This window comes from Nematostella vectensis, chromosome 3 (assembly GCF_932526225.1).
Source record: "Nematostella vectensis chromosome 3, jaNemVect1.1, whole genome shotgun sequence".
NCBI classification, from domain to species: Eukaryota; Metazoa; Cnidaria; class Anthozoa; order Actiniaria; family Edwardsiidae; genus Nematostella; species Nematostella vectensis.
In genome coordinates, this window is record NC_064036.1 from 12149927 (window position 1) to 12170642 (window position 20716).

General features: G+C 38.2%; 2 long non-coding RNA genes across 5 annotated transcripts; one reads left to right on the plus strand and one right to left on the minus strand.

Annotated features, from left to right (window-relative positions):
• The first annotated feature begins 368 nt into the window (after positions 1–368).
• On the plus strand, positions 369–8460 carry LOC116603548. 4 transcript variants are annotated; one of them, XR_007307176.1, is made up of 3 exons: positions 369–734; positions 1718–1804; positions 7254–8460. It is a non-coding gene; the product is annotated as an uncharacterized LOC116603548 (long non-coding RNA). The 4 variants fall into 4 exon arrangements; XR_007307178.1 differs by having other exon boundaries at positions 1722–1804; XR_007307177.1 differs by having other exon boundaries at positions 369–730.
• Positions 8461–12527: 4067 nt separating this feature from the next.
• Positions 12528–20639, minus strand: LOC116603547. Its single transcript, XR_004290664.2, has 4 exons — positions 20408–20639; positions 20086–20202; positions 15812–15860; positions 12528–15511 (listed from the first exon to the last, which is right to left on the minus strand). It is a non-coding gene; the product is annotated as an uncharacterized LOC116603547 (long non-coding RNA).
• Between the last annotated feature and the right edge of the window lie 77 nt (positions 20640–20716).

Below are 20716 nucleotides of genomic sequence, written 5' to 3' on the forward strand. Positions count from 1 at the left end.
TTACCCGGCCCATTGTTGACATTTTGCCACTGAAACTAGTATTTACCAGGACAGAAGGGCTGTGATTGTCAAACAAAATTGGCTATAAATACTAGACAAGCAAATCGTGTTTGTTCTGTCATCAAGTTGTTATCAACCGAAGACAAACCATTCTTGAATCGACCCTGGTATTTTGACATCAAATTAAGCTTCTCGGGGGATTATTGTTGCCAATGCTAGCCTAAATCGTGGACATTATCTCAAAGTCTTGGGTTTTAGTCTGAATTAATTGATATGTTTGGGAGAAACGCAGTGAAGCAAACACTGAAGAAAAAAATTCCCTATCCAAGGAAATTTGTTTTATAATTTCCTGGTCAAAACAAATATTATCAGGTTTATTTTTATTCCGTAAAGATTTACATTCCTTAACACTGTTTTTTCTTAGGGGAAATATCGTTCGAAAGAAGGAAGATTTACAAACGCGCTGTATTCAAAACTCTGTATGCGTGCGGCGGCACCTACAAAGAAGCTGGTTTCGCGTTCGATTCATCCGAATATCCCGAGGCATCCATCTAGATAAGAGACTCGCTTATTGCGCTTGAATTGCCTCACAAATTATACAAAAGACACGTGTTCATAAACCTTAGATTTCCCAGCAACCAGCCTACTCTAGGAAGGCGGCAAGCTACTCACGACAAGTCTTTCCCATATTGAAAACAGTTCTTCCATATTCCTGCGATATGTGCCGAAAGTAGGTGAGGTCCTTCCGAACGAACATATTCAGTGCTCTGTGTTCTAGACAACAACTGTCGGCTTCAACTAGTTTGCATATTTGTCTGATACATTCCTAATTTGCAGTTCGCCGTTAGTGATTTAGGAGGTTGCTCCAGTACGCCGATTATATAGTTGCAGCTCAGAGCAGTGTACATGACGCTGTTTGGGTCCGTTTGAACAACTTTTGTGGGATATAGTTTCAAATTCTTGTACTCTCAACAGGGTTGCAAGTAGGGGCAAACATCCAATTTACATCTCTGTTTGAAAATTCAACGAAGTGAATATTTGTGAGTCTGGCAAGGTGATACGATCGCATAAAATTGTACATCATTTATTTGATATTGAACAAGGCCGAAATTGTTGTTAAGGCCAGAGCTGTTTTCGTCTCCTTGTCCTCCGTTAAACCTTTGTTTGAATTTATCAATATTTTAAATAACTTTGATGGGATAGAGGCTGTCAGATCTTCCAAACGAGAGTTTCATTCACAAACCAGAGATTTTATCAAACTAGAAATATGTTCTGGAAAAGGGGGAAAATACACGCCAGGTTTCTGTCATTAAATCCTTCTATTCCCATCACAAGGAGCCACGACAGTTCCGGCTGAAAACCCATTTAAAAATCCTACCACGACCCCTGTCTGTGTAGCGAAAAAAGGTGAAATTGAAGAGGACAAAAAGGCCCCCTGACCATCTATTTTGACCACAGCTCCGTCGATTTAATTCTGTAGCCCCAAACAATTCTTTCAGACGTATAACTTTGATAATACACTAACAGCGCGTTTGGGGCATGGTCAGCCCATGATCCTAAATGATCTTTCTTCTCCTATTTGGCAAAATAATTAAACAGATAACTGCAGCACAGGGTTGTTTCTCAATTCCGACTGTGTTTATAATGTTGGTTATGGTTGAAATGAATGAGAAGCCGAGGCAATGTTTACGAGCAGGTAAATGTGTTTGTATGATAGATAGGCAAGGCATGCCGATTAAGCTTCTGGCGCGGTGAAGTGCTTCAGGAAGAAAGGGTCTAATGGCGAATTGAAGCGGATCTGGAGGTTAGTTAATAGGATTAGGTATCGGAAATGTGTGAAATTTAGCTCTCTTTCCAAGCGATATTTTCTTAGCTGCTTTATCATGTAAAATATCACCGCTTCATGGCCCGGTTTGTTACATCTTCAGGAATGCGTAGTGCTCTGACGAGAACAGGAGTGCATTTCCGAAATGTAGAGGAGTAGGTTTTCAGCTGGACGACCTAACGACAGGCGAGACACACATTTACTAGGGATATCTTTCTTGCCCTAAAATCTAGAGAATAGTCTCGGATAATGCCAATATCAGTTCAAGTTAATTACGATGATTTGAGGAGATGGGCGGTTGCGTGACAGTAATTCTGGTCTTACAGTTTTACCAGTATTTCCTTCTATCGCGGGCAAAGTAGAAAAAAGGGTCTACTCAGAGCTCACGGGGTGTGTACGAGAACGACCAATTTATCGAGATCGATATCGGCAGGTTCGTTTAGCTGTGGAGTAAACTGATCAAATTTCGGTAGACACAACGAGGACAGAGGGCGACGTGCGCGGAACGAAAACACTTTAGCCAATCCAGTTAGGAATAGTTAATGCTAGTATCAAAAGGAAACCAATGACTATCAGAATGCAATATTTGCGGATGGCCCATCGAAATAGTGACACCAACCTTTTTAGAACAAAATGAATTAAGTTTGAAGCGTTTACCTTAATTTGCAATGTTTTAAGCTCATGATAATTATGGTGTCTCCATAAATTGAGAATCACGGTCATCAGCGAGGATTAGACATGTATTTAAGAGGTGTATGGACTGGTTTGCATGATTCTACTTTTTGATTTACGATAATAGAGTAAAATGACACTTGTGCATTTAAACCTAAGCTAGTGTCTGGAGATAAAATCTGATCAAGCATGGTCATCCAAATCGTTAAACAATGAAAGATAGTTTACATCCACGATAATTAAGACGTAAGTTTTACTAATCCCTTCTTGGCAGATATCGTCAGTAAAAGTAGCAAAAGTTTAGGATCACACAATTCTAAAGTAAGCAACAATTTTGCAATGGCGGGAAACAATGTCGCACCAAACAGAATTAGACGAAAAAATGTAAATATTTCTATATCACACAGCGAGATCCATTTTACTGTTGATCTATCTATTCGCGCGCTAGTTCACAAATATGTCGGATACATAAAACCGAATATTGTTTCAGAGCTTTTTGCCTGAAGAAATGAGAAACCATACAATTGAAATTGTGATCGGCCACGCCATAAAAACGAGATTATTTTCGCCGCTAATAATTGTTTAAAAATCGGTTCGGCAAAACAATTATCCCACATATGAGGGAATCTCTTTAGATAGTTCATATCTTCGTTGTTTGCTAATTTTAGTATTTGAGTCGCGTACCCAGTGTTGTAAGATAGAACAGAATGGAGTTTCGTTTAAGACGCGTAATCTTCATGCTAAGCATGTTGTCTTGTTGATACGTATACCGTAGACGGCACGGTCAAACGATCGCGAGAAAAGTCATGTAGGGATTCTATAAATTATTCTTCAAACAAAGGTTAGTTCTTCATTTGGAAACCCAGAAAGAATTGGAATTTCTCTTTCAACACCCGCCGTTTACGGATTTGACACTATATTCTGGGAGGAATTTGAAAAATGTTCGATAAATCACATTGGAAGAAATATAGGTTAAAAAGAATTTTCCAATCGATGAGAGTAACATTTTGTAAACTTTGTAAAAGTCGAATCAAATAATATCATTATAAGTACTATCATACGAAAATAAACAGAAAACACACAAACTCTCTGACCCCAAAAACGATGGAAGGTAATTCAAATATGTATTTTTTCTCTTCCAATCTAAAAAAATATTTCCCTATCATCAGTCAATTTTGCATGTGAGATTTGATCAATTGAAGCCCTAGAAATGTTTTAATGACTTTAGCGGCATACAAAGTTATCGATAAAAACATTTGATAAGTGTGAGATTTTTCGAGAAAAGCTAATCTTATTATCGTGTCCAATTTTCTCAAATTAGTTCAAGAACCGAAAATATCCCCCTGTATTTGCCGTATCTAAGGCGACGGAATTCATAGAGAGAAAAAAACAGGGCACGTAAAATACACCAAGGAGTCATTTCAAAGACCTCAGCAGGGTTACCATAAAAGCAATATCTCCGAGGTGGAAATTAATTTTTTTACCGACAAACCATCGCTTAAAAATGGCTTAAAAAAGAAAGAAAAAAATCTAGCCGTGTAATCACCAGAAAATATATAAGATCAAATCTTTTGCGCCATAGTTTATTTGGGACAGACATGGTAGGTCGGCGCGATCGAGGAATAGGTAATGGTGAGCGATAGGTTTTTGCACAAAAAAGGACGCGACTCAGCGAGAAAATATGGCTTTTCCCGCACTTTGCTGATTACAACTGCATGTGGGCGCACTGGTGTCCCTAGTGCCGAGCTTTTGCCTTGGTTATATAATACTTGGCAGCTCTCTAGCCGTAACATTGACACACGAAATGCAAGACATGTCCGTTAAAAATAGTGACAGTTAGTCAAAATAAAAGAGTAGTGTTTCAACCTCAAAGATAGCGACTTTCACCAAAAGCCTCAGAGATAAGAGGAAGGATTTGGGAGCTTCGGCCTAAAAACTGTTCTCCTTAACCTCGCTCTAGTTTTGTAAGTTTCGGCTAGCAAAAAGGACAACTTCTCAGCCGGGGAGCTTCCCATGTAGCCTATAGAGCGGGGAATTTCAGTCATTAGCCAATAGATAAAGACAATGGAGCCATCGGCCTCTTACAGTTTAAAATAATGGCTTTCGCACTTTGTGTACAGCTACATTATGGGCATATGGCTAGGGATAATAAAATACGAGGTTTATAACTAACTTTCTGTTGTTTCATTGAAAACAGAGCGACACAAACCTTGAAATATAAGCATTCCTAAGATTCGACGGTAAAAATTATCCGCTGTTGTATTTTATCTTCTTTTTGCCCTGCTTTGCAGTCTACTTTCTTTGCAGGGTTTATTGAAACGCGAAAACTCAGAACGCGCGTTGCGAAAAAAAGGGCGGGAAATTTCTTTGAACATAAAATGAGACGCGCTTCAATGGAACGTAAATTGTAATGATTTTGTCCATGTTTGCTTGTTTAGTCTATTCTACATTGGTTTCATTAGCGAAAATATCAACTGCTAAAACAATTCTACTTCACTGGAGCATATATCTGTCTTTTTTAGCGGGAAGTTTTTTTTTTACATAAAACAGTCCAACCGTTTGTGATTCCGATAAATTTTGCTCGCATTATTATTCATCAAACTATATTTATCTAAAAAGGACTTGGCCGCAACTCGATTAGTTTAGAGTGACTAATAGTTGGTCGGGTTAAGCCTTGACCATTAATATAAATCGGATGAAAGCTTTTTCTGTAGCGAAGCCAGAGTAACGCTTTTCGCTCTAAATATTAGTAATTTTCGGTAATTCGGTAGATCAAGAAAATTCCTCCGTTGAATTTGAAAATTCCTCCGTTGAATTTGCATTGACATATTTCTTTCTCTAGAAAGAGGCTATCAAGACACAGACAAATACACATGCCTTAACAAAACAAAATACAACTGAATCTTTTCGTTAGGCAAAGTCAAAACAAAATACGATGAATCTGGTCTAACAAAGTAACACTAAGTCATATTAGGAGAGCACAGAAGTCGACTTAGTTTTTCCCGAACATTGGCGCAAGCTTTTCTTGGAGAGACCCGGGAAATTCTCACATTGATCAAAGTCTTTTCGGCAAGCCACTGAGAAAATTGAACGCCATTTTACATTAAAGTACAAAACAATTGCTTCGCGGATTCAATGGAGGATTATTTCATTTTTTTGCCAAATAAAAATAATTTGCTCGTGATAAAGGAAGGAAGAAGGAAATCAAACAAAATAAACTAATTTACTTTTTTATGCCATGATTTCAATTGAAAGGCAAAACAACAAAAATAAACGACCTGACTTTTAGATTGCATTTTTGCTCGGTGCCCCTGTGAAGGTGCTAATATATTTGGACCTGTTTTATTGGTAATAAACTGGGTATTTCCGGGTAGATAAATCATCCTAAAACTAAAACTATATTTTTATTATACCGGCATATCACCAGAAAATACTTCAAGGTGCAAAACGCAAAAAAAAAATATTATAAGTAAACAAAATAAAATTCCGCGATTAAAGCAAAAAAAAAAACGGTAAAAAATCTTATTGTATTTAATAAATTTGTCACCAGCAGGCCACAATAGATAATACCTTTATTTACTTATAGTTTTAAACCTTAGTTTGACAAAGGACGGACGACCGGGACTTAACAGAAAATCTCCATTGAAAAAAAAAATGGAAAAAAGAGCATGACAATAGCGACCAACTAAATATCAGCAAAAATCGATATAAACTTGGAGAGTCCATTTTAAAACACATTTCTGATTTTCATTATTTGTATATTTGTCACAGTTCTTGAAAAGCTTTAAAATATTCAAAGAGATAAAAAATTCCAAGTCTTGATTTGAGAAAGGAGATAATTCTAATGAAGTTAGAACAAAGGCGGAACGTGGAGTAGAAAGGAAATTAAATTTAAGTTCAGATGGCGGTGGGTGCCGTCGCGAGCTTCTTTGAGGAGGTTACATCTCTGCGTGATTTCGCAGGACATCTAAGTTACCGTGACTTCACGCTGGGGGATTCGCCGAGAGGAAAAAACGAATTAATTTACATATAAAGGACAAGAAAAGACAGAGAGTGCAATCTCACTAAAATTGCAGAATTCCTAAAGACGAATAGTAAAGACGATACAATAATTAAAAGGCATAAGATGGATAGCGTGAACACCCAAAACATTCCAGAATTTATTAACGCATTATAAAGCAAATTTCTGTGATTTGAAATAATAGAAGAAACTATACTTTGCTCTAAAATATAGATTCGAAAACGCCTCAAACTACGCTTTCTTCTTTCATACATAAAGAAATATAAAACTAAAAAAGTGTCAATAGTGACAAATGGCCCCGCCCCTTATTCACACAACTCATTTGTTCACCAATAGGTACTAATTTCCTTTACGGATTGCGAATTAAAAAAAAAGTAATCATTAATTAAACATTAATATGGAGACAAACACGCAAAGACAGATATCCATTCACTGACCAAAACCTCAACCAGACCTCTAAGAATAACAAGTGGTCGATGTTTACGTCCATCAGATCACAACATGTCCACACTAGATATTCTAGCAGCACGTCCACTCAACCCTGATCCTTGAGACCTTCCTCGGCCCGAACGCAGAGATCCCGCTTGTTTACAAAAGCCCTGCACAGCTTGGCTAGCATTTTAAATCTATTATACCAAAATGGACTTCACTATGCTGCGTGTTTGTCTGCGAACTGGGTCGCTCTACGCTTATTTAAAGCGCTCAAAAATTTAATTGCTCTTTTCTACCTTGCAGGGCTATCGACTACTGGGAGTTTTTTTATTAAAGACCCAACTGCGAAGATTATGTTGGAAGACTGCATTGATATCATGTTGTTTATACGAGCGGTATGAAGGCAGGGTTTTAGCGGCCAGCCCCGCCTCGCTGTTTTGCCTGACTACGATGCTCATGAGAGCCGAGCAATATGGCCATAATTTAGCCACGCACCACAGCTAAACATTTGTTTACAATTTTTACACTTTGATCAAAACCCATATGGCAAACATCCCGCAAATCAACCACTTAAGCCATCGATATTCTTTAGATTGTATAGCTGTGGGTATCCTCCATACACTAAGACAAGGAACCGCTTTAATTAAAAAAAAAAATAAAATGGGAATAAAAAAAATGTATGGATGAACGTTAGAATCACTACATACATACGTGTCAAAAAAGCAGATGATGCACTTCTCGATCGAAGGGGACTAAAACCTTCAACCCATGTAAATAAAGACAATCAAGTGGTAGATGTTTTGCGTCTCGGGTACGGGAAAACTACCCACTATAAAAATATATATGCTGTGCTCTTTATTAAGATTTGGAATCGGCTGTTTGGTCTGCTGAGGGATAAACAGTCGCAGAGAACGTGAGATCTGGAATTCCACTGTTTGTTTAGACGAACGGAAAGAACAACCCAATCCTAACGCTGCCGTGGGAATACAGAAGTTTCGTCATTATTGAGTCTGTTGTTTCTTGATGTAGATTTGATTGTCAACTCAAGAATAAAAAGAAGAATGCATTGTTTTTTCTATCGGCCTGTTTAGCGCCATATTCGTGGGAGGCTGTGTTATGGGGATGTCAACGCTATCTACTCACACAGGGCAACTTCAAAGGAATCAATTTGTCGGTTGAGATAAGTGGTACAGCTTCTACATTTACTAGACTTAAGCCACGTGGAATTCTCAAAAGCCTCTTAAACGCAAACAAGCCCTATTACACGCAAAGTTCATTAATAGAAATCTGTCTGCACGTGCACTTCCAACATCGCAGTGCACGTGAAACATTCATGAACGGAGCACTTAAAGGCACGAAGCACTCAACGGTTAGAAGGAGTATTATCACCAATCTCTTAGACCTATAGATACGAAGGAGTTAAAACACAAACGTTACTTATTCAAAAGGCATTGTCAGACTCGTTTAAAGTGTGGTAATAAATAACGAGATCACTATGGTTTTTACTAAAGCTCGGAAGCACTTTGTCTGCAACGGTGACTTGTCCAATATCTCAAAATACAAAATCGGGAAGGAGAGGAGAGGAAGAATGGTGAGAGGTTAAAGCCTCGGGAAGACGGCGTTTTGGGTCTTTAATAGAGAGTACTTCAGATCGCTTAAAGTAGAAGTTATCATCACTTTGCCCTCAGGGATATTAAATAAGAAGCTTGATATTTTAGTGTAGTATACAACTTTTATAAGAAACAGGTGCAAAAAGTAGACTTTACAAAAACCTACTTTTGCGAAAATGAAATCGAGTTTATAGAAAAGACGTAATACCTTGGATTCCAATATTTGTTTTTGTCCAAAAGGTGTAATAGCCCTATTTGATATCAAGGTCGCCTGTTTTCCAAACAAGTCTTTGTCGCACTCCTTAGACGTTTGTCTATAGCGTAGTTTCTTATCTTACTGTGATTAAACGCTTTGCAAACTAAACAAAAACAAAATGCTAAACTTTGTAGTGTATAGTGCAGCGCTGACACGCTCTTTTGTTGAAGGTCGAGTGAATTCGTATCATTTACTGTTCGAAATATGAGCGCATCACTGCTACCTCAACACATTTTAAAGAGAAGCTTTTCTACATTTGTTTTATTGCAAAAGATGGCAAATAAATTCTAAACATAATACAATGGTTAGGGTGCGGTACATTGTTTTACCCGACACTATCACGAAGTAATACAATCACGAACATTTTATACTAAATATCAACTCCAACTCTTGCTAACAATGAAAACAGGATGGCGAACGGTGAGGTTACTCGCGCGTAAATAGTTTAAATCGATAAGCTATTGGTGTTTATTCTTAACATTGGAGAATATTTTGTGTATCGTCACCTGCATATAGCTCTGTCGAGTTTATAACTGTACGTGTTGAGTACAAAACATTTATAAAAAAAAGTTAAGAATAATTGCCTCTAGTTGAATCACCACCTCGGGTTATTTTGGTTTAATGCAAAAACATGCTATTAAAACAACCCTTCATTTCGTGTCAGTCTGAAGTGGCTTGTTTAGACTTGACATAGCTACCTAGTTCTATCCCAACATTATCGACTCAACTTTCCCTCGGGCAAGATATGACAGGTTTGTTAGTATACTAAGTGAGATGTCAAAAAAAGGAAATTCATAATAAGCCTCTATATAAAGCACTCGAATAGAAACAAAAAGGTTTACTCTGAAAATCAGTCTAAAAGAGCCATTTAAAACACAGAGACAATTCATTTAGATTTTTACTGATCAAAAGTAGATCGTATGTACCTTACAATTCAAGCTTTGAAGATCCCTTCAATTAAAAGACCTTGCGATGAATAACAACATTTCACCGTAGCAATTTGCAAAGAACATTTTGAAAACAAGCTTCAGGTACCCGCGACAACGTATGTGTACATTTCTTGCTTTATTCGGTCTATGTTTATATTTACATTAAAGAAGATTACACCCCACTACTTAACCCTGAAAACATACGTATTTGATTATACACAAGCCTAGTAGACGAACAATCATGTTTATCGAACAAAACGTAAATAAAGGGTAAAAAATCCCAAACAACACTAAGACCTGCTAATGTTTTCATCTCGTTTGATTGCTGCAATTCAGATTTTTATCTAGTTGAATAACCGTGACTTTTATAATGGAGAAATTGGGGGATTATTGTAGGGGTTTAAGCTTCTGAATTGACAACAACAGCCAAATGTAAGTTAGTGGTTTGAGGATTTCTAAACGAGCGGCGAGCTAGTTGTTGTTGAGATATTCTTGTAATACCATCAAAACATCAAAAGGTTGTTTTGATAGCAGTAGTGTGATACTTATTTAATATAAGTCAACAAAGTGTGTACGGTAATTCAGACTGTCTATGAGGTAAGAGAATAGTGATATAGATTATGATGATATGATACGAGTCTTAAAGAGGTGTTCTTCGATTTATTCAGTTCGTTTATCACAGGACACGTAAGTATAACATTATTCAAATCTTGTGGCTGAAAAGCGCGATTCTTGCCTTTCTAATGGAAGTTTCTAAAAGAAAAAAAGGTTGCTAGAATGTCTAAAAAGGGGAAATTGGGCAATCCCTGACATCTGGATGCGGACTCGAACATTCTCTCTCAGAAGGACAAAGGCTACCGCGTTTTGTTTTCTTCCGAGAGGTCGCCTTTGCAAAGGAAAATGCGAGTCACTGTGCGGGAACAAAGACTCAAAACAATAGGCAAACAAGGGGAGATGTCAAACACTATTAGAACAGAAAAGACGCAAACACCGGGAAAATGTTCTTCGGAACTTACTATTCAAAACAACCATTTGATGTGAAATGAATAATGCAGAAAAACGCTGGGGTCGTCATTTGTAGGGCTCCACATAGATTAAGCTTAACCATGGTATTATTGGTGCCACTATACCAACTAATAATTAACACACTAGCTTCTCGAAGATACCATTTCTGCCATAGCGGGGCGCCTCGCGCACCAATTAAACCCGACTCGAAATTATACTCGAGAAAGAATTGCCTGGGTAACATATGATGGCGGTGTTTCTGCTTTTTTACCATTAAAGCCTTGTTAGTTTCCCTTTCTATGACGCACCGCGGGCAGCAAATCGCTCAAATTAATAGGCTATGCGCCTTACTTGACGAGGCTTTACTTACAGCTAAGACCGCCACTTCAACCAACTTAAATGAGACCCGGTGTTTGATTAAAAAATGGGCTCGATTCACGAGTGGACAGAAGGAAACCAAAGGAACACAACACAGTTGCAATTAATGAGTTTCGCGAGACAATGTGGAGCGCTTGGGCGAGCACGCCCGAGGGTGAAATTTCTTTTGAGAATGCGATAGTTTCCACGCTCAGGGTGCCATGCTGCGCTTTGAAGTACACCGCAAAAGCGGATGAAAAGGCTAGATAATAAGTGCGTATTCACCAAAAATTCGAGTGCCGGGAATGAGCGGAGAAGTTCTAGCAAAGAGGTGGCGCTGGGAGTTAAATCGCTCCTGTTAACGCGTGTCTAGTGGATCTTTAAGGCGTGAAGAGCTCTTATACGTGCTGCTCTCATCACCTCATTAAAACACCCGGCAAGGGTAAATACACGTAATTGCTAAGGACCCGATGGCAGAACACTCGAGACAAGTACCATAGCTTCGATCTGGAACACAACGCTTGTATAAAAACAACCGTTTTCACCCATTTTCACCGTAAAGCGCGCGTCTAAATAAACCAGGCGACGATGCTACACACAGTAAAGCACCCTCAAAACAAAACACCTGGATGGGAGCGCATAGTGCACAGCGGTTGGGCACGAGATTCTAGACGAAATACGTTTGACCACATTGTTCTTACGGACAATAGGAACGACAGGCGAAGCTTTAGATCGCTAAGGGATTCAATATCCGACGTATGATTGCACGCACTGGGCGGTGTTAAAAGCGCGAGTTTGTGACCAGAGGGTTCAGTTCTTGTAATAGTGAAAACAAGAGCTAGACCCAAGCAACTGTTTCATATCCAAACGCGTGCCTTTCATGCATACCAGCCACTACATCAATCTTGTTATTATTAATAGATTAAATGTAATTTACGATAGGGAAAATTACTACTCCTGTCGCTCAGGCAGAACGTGGTCAAGGGGTACATTTATTTTTGGTTGAATGTTTCTAATTTGCAAGCGACATTTATTTGAATTGAAGACAAGATTATATCATTAATATTTCTCTCACCTATTTCGCGAATGATGGGATAAAAATGTTATAAACATTTTTCATCCCATCATCATCTAAATCGGCGGAATAGATTAATTGTGAAGGCCTCATCGAAGCTTTTAGAATGCATTGTCCAAGGTAGCTAATCAGTTATCACATCAATTTTAAAATTGGACCAAAGAATCGAATGCACCATGTAACAGTTTACCCTAATGAAAAAGAAATTAGCGCCCACCAAAATATTGTCTAGCAAACAACCAGGTATTGAGTACCAATTGAGAAAACCAATAATAGTTTCCGGTTTGGCAAATCCCACTACTTCCTCCGTACTGCAAATAATTCTGAAACAAACCTCTTTTTTTCTTTTTGTTGAACGAGCTAAGGGCCGCTAATAACGTAACTGGAAATTTTAGCGTGGGTACGCGTACAAAACGCGTCTAATTTAATGTAGGAAAACGTGAAAGGAAGAGTATATTATTATCAGAAATCTCGCTCTTCTCATCAGATCGAATCACTTTGAGCCTCACCGACGCGAGATCTTGAGATTATCAGATAAATTATGTAATTAAAACAGGGGCGCTTTCAATGGACTCCTGGCCAAAATAATGGTCTTTAAAATGAGAGACAATAAATAAACTATTTCACGGAGCAATGTTACGCATAAAAAAGTAAGAATAATGGATGTATAAATCTATTCAATGAAAAGGTTTCCAATTCAATACACTAAGTACTTTTGGCAAATGGATGATAATACTGATGATGATGATCGGGGTTAAAGTAATGATCATGATAATATAACAGTACCTCAAGATATAACGTGATTTGATTCGCCGCTTCCGACACCAAATACACAGCAAGATCAGTCTGAATTCTCGAAAATAAAATCACCTGGAAAAATACCTAAAATTTGGTTTACAGAATTCAAATATGAATAAGAAAATTTTTTGGTAAATATGCGGATTACTGATGTTTCTTTTCAGGTCTTTTTTTTCATTGAAGCCTTAATAACAAAAGGCTCACTAAAATGAGCGCACTCACTACCATTTCATTCCATGTGACATTCAACACATGGGATACCTGTGGTTTAGAAGGTAACCAGACTTGATAATAAAACCAAGTCAATAAACAAGAAATTGTTTTTAACAAGGGGTTGGTACATGCTATAATTCGTTTTATTTGACACTTCTTGGTTGTTGTTTTCGGCATTCGTATAAATGGTTTTATTACGTGTACATATTTCAAGGAGGAATTGGTAATTATCTTTAAACACACCAGGGTGTATGTTATTAATTAGAGCAACATTATAGATTGTAGTGATATGGCATCTGAAGGTCAGAGCTGTTAACATAAACTTCAGGGATCTGCTTTCTCGTAAACGGATGAGACCTTGCCAATTATTGTTAGAGTAAGTGGACAAACATTCAGGTGGGCAGACCCTAAATATTAAAAGAATCAAGTTTGAAGTGCGGAAAACGTCACTCGGCGAATAAAACTCATTCTTAGTGGTAGTAAGTCTCATTCACCAATGACGTCGGATTTTTTCGAAAAAGAATAGTTAGTACGCATCCATCAAGACTTGTCAATTTTTCCTGAACACTCTTGTTTTTACAAGAATCGAGCCTTTATAAGAGTGTTTGGACAAAACATGCTACGAATATATACCATCCTCGGCGGTTTAAAAACTCTTTATGTTTTTTCTTAACACTCTCACACACGATGGTTAAGGTATACATGAATCCCGCTGAATAATGATCAAAACAACATTCAAATAGGCATTTCGGGTAAAATAGTACCTGAAGAGTTGGTATTTAGAGAGTCAATTAGAACCTACACCATTACAGTTGAAATTACTGGGAAAAATTATAGTCCGGCCTGAGTCGGAAACTCAGATGTTCATATACAAAAGAGTAACAAGCGTAAGTAGCACATGTTAAACTTCTGTAAATGGGCAAACTCTTCTTTTTTGCTGAGTTGTAATCCGAGGGGTGTAGTTAAAGGGGTACGCCAAAGGCAAGCAACCCACCTCGACCGCCGAAAGTGGGTTATTTCTTATTAGGGATCGTCAATTGTTATATATTTTACATATGATGACTGCGTCTCCCCCCTCTACCCCATTAAACCTGGTTTCCATATAGTCGTAACAGTCGTTAAGGTCGTAACAGTCGGTTGACCCACGGGGGAAACACACGACTTGCGTACGACCGATACGACCTTAATGTTTGTTGGTTTCCATTTCGTCGTACCGGTCGTATGCGCGGAGACTGAGACTTTCAAGTCTTTGCGCGCCAAAAACAAACATAAAGGCGTCGAAAGAGCGAGGCTTTTGGTTTGTTATCTGCTTCTTTGCGCGTACCGTATTTACTCGAATAAACGCCTCCCTCAAATAAGCGCCTCCCCCGAATTAGCGCCCCCTTTGAACCAAAACTATTAATAAGCGCCACCCTCCCTTCCCAAGGTTTTATGTAACTGAGTAAACTGACTATCATAATGTAGTTCTACGAAAGCACTGGAGCTCATAGAAAGGACAAGAAAGAGAGTATTTAATGGATGAAAATAGAAAAAAAAGCTGTTTCAAGTCGCATTAATGATATGGAGAAAAGAAACTGATGTAGTTTAAAATTGATATTAAATTAATAAAAACACTTCGGCCTTTTTTTCGAAATTTGTCCTTTTAAATAAGCGCCTCCGTCGAATAAGCCCCGTCTGACAGTCGAAAAATTTAATGAGCGCCGGGGCGCTTATTCGAGTAAACACGGTATATACGAAGGAGAAAAGAAAGAGACGACGACACAGATTTTGAGATCAAACTTTTTTCCAGAAGATGGAGCAGCTATTGTTCAACAAAGTTGTTCTTCTTTAATATAACTCCTTACGCTTGTTTCAGGTTGAAAACAACCAAACGTCCCGTGCATTCTCGTTTAAGAGTGTTTCTATTAAAAAAAAGTTGAGTCGTATCACGCCCATTTCAGGTCGTAACAGTCGGTAGAGAAAGAACTGGTTCTATATCTGACGACTGTGAAACGACCCGTCGCTTAGGTAGTCTGCCGTAAGGGTCGTCCCATCGAGTGTTTTCATATAGTCGCTAGGGTCCCGAGGGATTTTTTCAGACGACTTTTACGACCCTTACGACTGTTACGACTATATGGAAACCAACCTTAAGCCCTGGCATCCTACAAATCAGTTCTAAGTTGGTCTCTATTCTTATAAATACAAGAAACTAGTTCAAGCTTATAGCATATACATATAATAGTATTTTTATTGCTTGTCTTGGCCTTTTGCGCCGTAACTAACACCGTACTTGATGTTTGTATAACAATGTTAAACATGCCAACCCCCAACAAGGTTGTCTGGAAGAACAAATGATAACGGGATTAAGGTAAATCAGATGAAAAGATTGCCATCTATGTTTAGATGGTATTTGGCGATAATCTTGCGCAAGTAAAAACAAACAGTTGCTACTTTGGGTATCATATTATTGGGATGATAAGTGTAAAAGTTCCTACAGACAAAATCGATAGCTCGTTCACTAATTATTAATAGATCAATCGTTTTTTAAATATTTATATGCAGGAGGCTAGGGTCATGCAAAGGTCGGAAAAGTCCATAATTTATCAAGATCACAGCTGGAACTCAAGTGTGGGACCTACCGTGAGAAAATGGTTTTATGTTCACCCTTAATAAAGTACACCCCAGAAGCTGCAAAGAAACAACACATATATCTTACAGTAAATTAACAGTGTGATGAAAGACTGTGTTTTTGTTGTACTACGGATTTCAAATAAATTTACCAAATTGCGCATTCTGATTGGTCAAGGCGGCGCTAGATTCAATTTATGTATAATCAGGTGAAGAAAGGGAACGCCCACATCAGAAATGCAAAAGAAAAACAGCTAACATTTCTCAGACGTAAACCGTTTTACGAAACCTATAAAAAAGATTGCTCGATTGGAAGACACAAGAACATAAATGTCGTATTTGTTTTTGCTTTATCCTTCACAAACACAAAAAGAACAAAACAAGTTTTTGCCTGCCACATGAATTGTTTTTCAAAAAATGAAAGGCTATTCCAAAGCCAAGATGTGTACCAGATGTAACTTTTCTAAACTGAAGAAACTATACAGATGTCTACTATATAACTTTTCCATCTGTATAGTTTCCAAGGGAAACTATACAGATGCCTAACAGATAACTTCTCCAAATAAAAGAAACTATACAGAAGCCTACCAGATAACTTTTCCAAATAAAGGAAACTATACAGAAGCCTACCGGACTTTTCCAAACAGGAGGAGAAACTGTACAGATACATACCAGACAACGTTTTCAAACAAAAGAATCTATACAGATGTATAACAGATAACATATCCAAACAAGGGAAGCTATGCAGATGTTTCCAGATAATCATTCCAAACAGGAGATTCTACGCAGATGTTTACCAGAGAACTTTTCAAAACAGGAAAAACTATACAGATGTCTAACAGATAACCAGAAAAAAACCATGGAGATGTTTACCAGATAACTTTTCCAAATGTCTACCAGATAACTTTCCCAAATCATCGAAACTATGCACCAGATAATCATCCTGACCATTGACTATAGAACTAACAATTGATCACTATAAATCATACTCAAGCTTCTGAATATTCTGCGAGTCGATGCTTTCTAGAAAATGCATGAGTCTAGAGTATTTGATGCTGGTACTGCATATAGTTGCAGTAGTTAAGTAGAGATACGTAGAGATACATATTTTTGGCTAGTGGTTATCATTAGTAATTCTTTTTATTGTGTCGACCATCTAGTTTGAATGCAATTGCATAAAAAAAACATTCAATACAGGAAGGATGTTACAATAAGTCAATCATTTACTGCTTGTATTAATTTTGATGACTTACATAGTAGCAAGTATATCGTTTGCTATTACCACTATCCATTTATATATAAACAGATTCTGGCCCCATTCAGGCTCAAACGTCTTGGAAACTGGCTGCCCAGCACTAACTTGTAATCCATGGCATCCAACTTAACTGCTTGAAGAATGTCCATACTTTACACACCCCCCCCCCCCCCTTCCCCACCTCCCAGTAAGGGAACGTTTTCACAAGTGTTAATGATGAATGTTCTTTCATTGCTGTTGCAATTTTTATAATATTGAATACTTTAACCCTTCAAAATTTGAAGGGTAGATGGTTGTCAAGCTAGCCTTGTAAACAGTGCCAATAAAAGCAAAAAGCCACCTTCTGACCCCAGATGATGTAGTCAAATATGGAAGAGGAGGCTTGCAATGAAGCTGTGATCTCTTCTGTGGTGGTGAATCCTCCTTGATGTTTTCATCTAGCTCAGCCTCCTCTAGGTCATCTAGTCATCTTCCTGACCACCAGGCTGCACTATGGAAGGATTACCTTCTGTGGTTAAAGGAGGTGGTGTTTTATCTTCTTCTTGGTGATCTTCTTAGGGGCTGACACTTTCCTGTTCCTCACAAGGCCCCTGCCACTGGTTACAACTGATTAAGAAGGATTTGCCCTTGTTCTTCAGCTTATGACAGTTCTTCTATAGACCATGTTTCAGCTACAGGCATGTTAGGGAGATTTCTACTACCTCCAAGCTGTTCTTTGGTTGGTCTTGAAGAAGTGGTAGTTTGAGGAGTGTCATCAAGACAGAAGGGTAGCGGTAGGTTCCTGTGAAGGACTTGTGTTTGGTCACCATTCCTGGCAGTACAGACCAGTAGGTAAGGTGATTTCTTGAATACTTATACATACACTTGCTCTTCCCAACTGTCCCTCCATGTTCTTGTTCAGTTGCATTAGTTCTGCCTCACATATAGTAATGTTCTTCTTGACAGTGTAAATCATAGCCCGCGTTTTGCTGGGGTTATACTACTTGTTGACAGATTCTCTGATGCAATTTCATAGGCATAAGCAAGCTAGCTTTGCAACTGCTCCACATACTACATGTACAGTAAGATCATTGTACTTGGTAACTCGCAAGATGGAAAGAATGTGTACTATTTTTTCAAAATAGCCAATCAGGGACGTCCATTATACGAGAGTATCGGGTAACGAAGATTGCAAGAGAATTGCGCTAGCTTATCGTACTGTTTGTTATGACTCAAACCCCCTGAGAAATGTCTTATTTCTTGATGCAATAAGCTATTTGGTCGCTGGATGCCATATCGAAGACTCTGAGGCAATGTTGTGGTTCGTATTCGATGTTTGTTTTGTTGAAAAATTCTGGAGTTACCCTTCAAAGCTTTGCATGGCTGAACAAATAAATTACACTTCCTTCTACTAAAAAAATATGTCTAACTTAGCAGGTTATTCTTCCTAGGTGGTGACTGTGACTAGAAATAAGCAAAGACCACCAGTAGCAAAACAAAGAGAATAACATATGTCAAGTTGTGTTTACCTATGCAATAAATGAACCTTGCATTAAAAGTCTTACCAATGATATTATTCTTGTCAGCATTGAATATTCTATATCCCTTCTAATAAAGATACTGAGTACTCGCTTCAATCCAAATTTGTAATTTAGGGTAACATACTTTCATATAGTATTCAAGTAACCTACAGTACACTACTTCGTTGCAACTTGGAAACAAGCATTAACAGTCTATATACTAGTCTATCTGCCTTGATTTCCCTATTGACGGGAAAAACCACATATGCTTGCCCAATCCCTTGTGTTGATTTTCTATCCCAAAGGGTACAGTATAACTCAAGCTTGAAGTCGACAATAATATTATCACTAGCATTAAGCATTTTTATTTTTCAATTAATAAACACATTGAACCCTCAACCGGCCTGTACCGGCTTTGGGAAGTACCCACAACCCAAAAAATTCATAAATGCAAAATAAACACAACAAGATGAAGATACTCAGGCATCAGTCTAAGGGATAAATGGTCTTGCAGATATGCATCCAACCAAGGTGTTGGCATCTACTCTTAAGCCAAATAATAGCACAGGTTCTTTGACAAATCTCAAATCAAACAAGGAGAGAAAAGCAGAATCACCCCTCTCAATAAAACGCTCAAAATACCACACAAGGTAGAGAGGTCAGCAAACACAGCTCAAGACACAAATAGATACCTTTATTCTGACCCTCCAGGTACATTTCCATGGCCTCAAAACACAATGTCCATTCCTTGAAGGATTGTACAACCACGAAAATATCTTTACGTATTGCAAAGCATTTTGGGAGATCCAGGGGAAAATTCACGAGGGGAGGGCCAGTCAACACTCCTCTCCCCAAAGACAGATGGTTTTTTATAAGTCTTTTCACCCCGAAGCCAAACAAATCAATTCCAGGTCATACAGACCCATAATAGCAGTGTAAACGATTTTGGAATCAATTTGGTTTCAGAAAAGACAGCATTTAGGAGAGCTGTGGTGATTCATTAGAAAATTATTTGCTCATCCTGGCAAACTCAAACAAGAAAAAATCATCATGAATCCACCTTTGCTTGCAAATATCCATAAGCAAAGCACTCAATTATGCCTCAAAAGACTTCATGATGTCCTGAGACACTCTCCTAATATGCTCATAGCTGTATTTTTGATGAAAAATACAAGCAACCATCAACTTGTGCTGGCTTCAGCACAACGATGAGGGATTAAAAGTGGGGACCGCAAAGCACTGTTGGAAAGCTTGGATACCGCTGACTAGGTGCAGCTGTGTTTGACTTTGACAGGCTGTATAAAACTCAGAATAGGAGGGGGGGGAGGTATCTGTTTTCAGTCTGTTTTTTGTAAATTCAGCTCCAAAAAAGCCAGGAGTCAATGGGTTAAAATATCAGGAAATTGGTACATTTAACTCTAGAAAAACTCATAAGCTTTTCTGGCTTAAGTTATGGATTGAAGATCATGTTTATGATGAGAAATTCCACAGTATGACTTTGCCTCTCCCGTGCGTTTTAGGAAACACTTACTTTTAGGAAACACGGTGTAAGTTTCGATTCCATAATTTTCCTTCAGCATCATTCTTACTTGTCCATTTCGTAGTTAGAAATCAACAAAACTTCGCCATTCCTGCATCAATGAATGCGCTATTAGGAAATAAAAAGAGAGACCTGTTTAGAATTCACAATTGGACTGCGAAACAATATGCTGATAGATCGAAACAACAAGCGAAAAGCGGGAAAGTCAAAGATGGCGGGGAGTCGTCCCGTGTATCTCAGAATATCCCTAGGCCATTGGGATCTACTTGATCAAACTTTCACATAATTTTTATTTCAGTAAATTAGCACATACCTCAATACGGTGGGTAGGGATGGAAAGTCATCCATATTTCTTGTGTTGTCAAAATACTCTGTCCTCGTGGTCGGTTGATGTGGTTGTTCATGTTTGTTTTACTAACGTACAACACAGGCAACCCAAACGTACAGGCAGGAACGTAATGACACATTGCTTGAAACTTCAATTGCCGGTTAAAAAAGCGTGACAGATACCTGCATAAATTACATAGCTTTGACTCCTATGTGCTGTTTTTTTTTCTTGTGATTCATAGATCAATAATATGTTTTCTGTTTGTTTTCTGTCTCTTTGCGCTTTTTAACCCAT